Source organism: Lampetra fluviatilis, chromosome 45, assembly GCF_964198595.1.
Source record: "Lampetra fluviatilis chromosome 45, kcLamFluv1.1, whole genome shotgun sequence".
NCBI lineage: Eukaryota > Metazoa > Chordata > Hyperoartia > Petromyzontiformes > Petromyzontidae > Lampetra > Lampetra fluviatilis.
In genome coordinates this window covers 1,098,508-1,102,100 of record NC_136319.1, presented here as the reverse complement: position 1 = coordinate 1,102,100, position 3,593 = coordinate 1,098,508, and positions in this window count along the sequence as shown.

Sequence of the window (3,593 nt, the reverse complement as noted above, 5' to 3'; positions counted from 1 at the left end):
TACCAGTTCCATTTTGCTGTAATGTGCACTGATGCCCACTTTATTGAGGGCGATATTGGCATATTGAATAAAGATTGATTGACTGAAGAGGACAGGATAAATGCATTTATACAACCTTAGTTTTTGCTCGAAGAGTTTCCTGACACTAATTAAATAATGTAACCATTATGATTGGAATCTTAGCTCCACTGTGACAAAGACTGAAGGCTGCCACGTTAATTATTCAGTGCGCCCGCGAATCGCTGCAGTGGAGTGGTAGCGCCCTCACGTGGCGCGCACCAGCACCGTTCCAGGCACTGCTGGGTTCCAAACGATGTCTAGAATTAGTCAGAATTCGTCACTCAGGCTACATCTCTGGATCAGTGATGGCAGTAAAATTAGTAGCCTCCCTCACCCAACACCCCCATCTTCCCCACCCTTAGGTGCCCCCATCTCGCATGACACACCCCCCCCCCAGCACCCTCTCCGCACATTCGCGCAGCCCTCACCCCCTGCCCTATGAGATGGGCGCAGGGTTTGGGGCAAGGAGAGCGCTCTGATTTATTGGAAGGCAGCCAATCAAATGATTGCAATATGAATAAAAACTGTTCAAATAACTAATTAACAGAAAAAATGTAAGTAGCGTTGTGCATTTGTGTTATGATTTATCTATTTACCAAAACCGATGTTAAACAAGGCGAAACTTGGAGCACCCCCGGGTGTATATTAAAACCGCTACGCCTCTCTCCCTGCTGTGTGGATCAGAAGTTACTTAAAGGGATCTCAAAGGGAGCCCTCTGATGCCCACTGTGGGTTGTTCTGAATGTGATCTCTGCAAGAGATTAGAATTGATACTCTCATGACATGATGCTGATAGCACAATCACGATCATTTTAGGGGAAAATACAAAACATTTCAACGTAACATCTATTTAATTTCAAATGTAAAACGTTTAATGTGCAAGTTAATTTAAGATAGGTGGTTTAAACGTTTGTACATGTTTTCTATTTCACCCCACACTCTTTATTATTTACTCTAATTAGTGTTCGTGTTGGTGTTAATAGTTTTTTTATGAATAACCTGAAAATAACACAACGGTTTGTTTGTTTTTCAAGTCTGCCAGTTTTCTTATTTGAAAAAATAAACAAGGTTCTAATATATATAAAGATCCTTAAACATATTCTAAGAACTTAATTTTATGGGAGTGTATTGGAGCATTGGTGCAGTAAGGAGGTAACTTACGGTAACTATTTATGTACAAACTAGGACTGCCTTGGCACACAGCGTTTGGGTTCAGCGTGGGGATATGGCTGACACAAGTCAGGATTGCTTTGCATTATGATAACTGTTTTATGTGCTAGATTGAAATGTTTTCATTTTTTTCAATACTAGAGGTCCCACCTGCTAAACCCCCATTATCTGTGAAAAACTAAATTAGAGTCCGGCCGATGCCAGATTTGGGTCCAATGCTGATACCCATTTTAGAGAATCCTAGTCCACCGATTACCGATATATCGAACGATATTTTGTAAAAAAAAACGCAACATTTTAAAATCACTTGATTACATTTTCAATGTTTGAGAACATGTAACTTAAAATATACTATAAACAAGCAGATAAATAAATACAAATAGACAAATCAATAACTTTGTAACAGATTTAACATGAAAAAATATTCTTGCAAATTGAACTTCAGCTATTTGGCTGTCTGGCAGTGCTCAGACATCAGAATTCACTTCTTGAGGACGGCCACTCAAGCAGAGGCGGATTGTAGCTAAGAAAACACAGCCTCTGTGCATTTTCACAGTGCATGTTGCACATTAACAAATACCTTTGTCGTAGCAACATTGAATAGGCTACGTGCAGACACGGATGCTGTGGAGAAGAGTGGGTGAGGTAATGAAGGGTCACGCACTGCTAATGTTAGACGACCAGAACGTGCTAGCAACTGAAGTGCACGCCTCAGCTGCTTCACCTCGCGCTTGTATTAGAGCTCCGTCTACCGGATCCTTTAACACATAGCAATAACGAATGCCAAACATACCAGTACAAGCATCGTATTTTTGGTTAATTATATAGGTTTACAACATCGGGGCTAATAGGTGGAATAAATGCCGATACTGATGCTTAAGAAAAAAAATATCGTCGGATACGTAAATTTAACGCCCCAAACTTATCGATTTAAGACGAAAAGGCGTAATTTCCAGACAGTTTATGAGTAACTTAAATGAATTTGACATCAACAGACAGTATTCTAAAGCACATTTTATCCTTTGCAATCTAGTTTATCCACGTGGAGTGTGTATATTTCTCTATTATATTTGCATCAAGCATCACTTGTTCTGTAATCTGCTTCCTCACAAAGTTGTGCTGTTGTTCAATACCCGCTTCTCCTGGCGCCTTGAGAGGCCCTGCATTGGAGGCGCTGTGTAAATAACGCACGGCGATAGCGCTGACGAATGGCAACGGGAAATGGGGACCACGCTGTGGAGCCAACACAGATCTGGCGTTGTGACTGTCTGCACTGAGCATACGCTCCTCGGTCATCAGCATAGGATAATTAAATGATCTGGATTGAAAACTCATTTCTTTAGAACGGCTTTTTGTGTTTAGTTTGTTGCCCTTGACCCCGCACCTCCGATTAGTGAAGTTGGCTACATACGGTGCTAAAGAAGTTCAACACACATACACATACTCTTAGTTATTTCAGTAAAGTCACGTAGGTAAAAAATGAAATTAATAAAAATAAAACAATAAAAATCACGACGTTTCGGAGGCAACACAAGTCTCCGTCATCAGGTGGGACCGTCACAGCCAGATTTGCTGCATCTATGTCCTCGTCTGTTTAAATGTAAGCACTCCAGTCACCCTATATATGTTTATTGTGTTTGTAGTTTAGTTGTTTTGTTTGTGCTGTGATCAATCTGGGGAAATTGAAATTTAGCTTTTATGCGGCATTGATACATCTTTGTGCAGTTTTTTTTTAAAAATCCCTACGTTGTGCAGTTGTCATTTAGTTCCAATTGCTTCGCTTCATTGTTGTGCTTTTCTCTTGTTTTTGCTTTTGTCTTTTTGGTGACCCAGGTCACTCCTGCAAATTTGACTCCTCTCTCCTGGTCTCTTGAGTTCTTGACTCGTTAAAGAAAATAAATCAACAACTGTGCAAGTGGATTCAATTGGTGACGCTGCTCTTCCTGGAATGGGCCCGTCACCCTCTTCTCCTTAGTAACTGCGCTGTTAGGTTACACTTTCCTCTTCCTGCTTCAATCGTACAGCATTCTGTGATCTCCACACACTCGCTGAGACACACGCTGAGAGCCTCGCTGAAACACTCGCTGAGACACTCCCTGGGACACTCATCGAGACACTTGCTGAGACACCCTCTGAGACATTAGCTGAGACACTCACTGAGATACTCACTGAGACATTCTCTTAAACCCTCACTTAGACACTCTCTGAGACGCTCACTGAGACACCCACTTAAACCCTCACTTAGACACTCTCTGAGACGCTCACTGAGACACTCACTTAAACCCTCACTTATACACTCTCTGAGACGCTCACTGAGACACTCACTGAGACACTCGCTGAGATACTGAGAGAGGAGCAGAGTC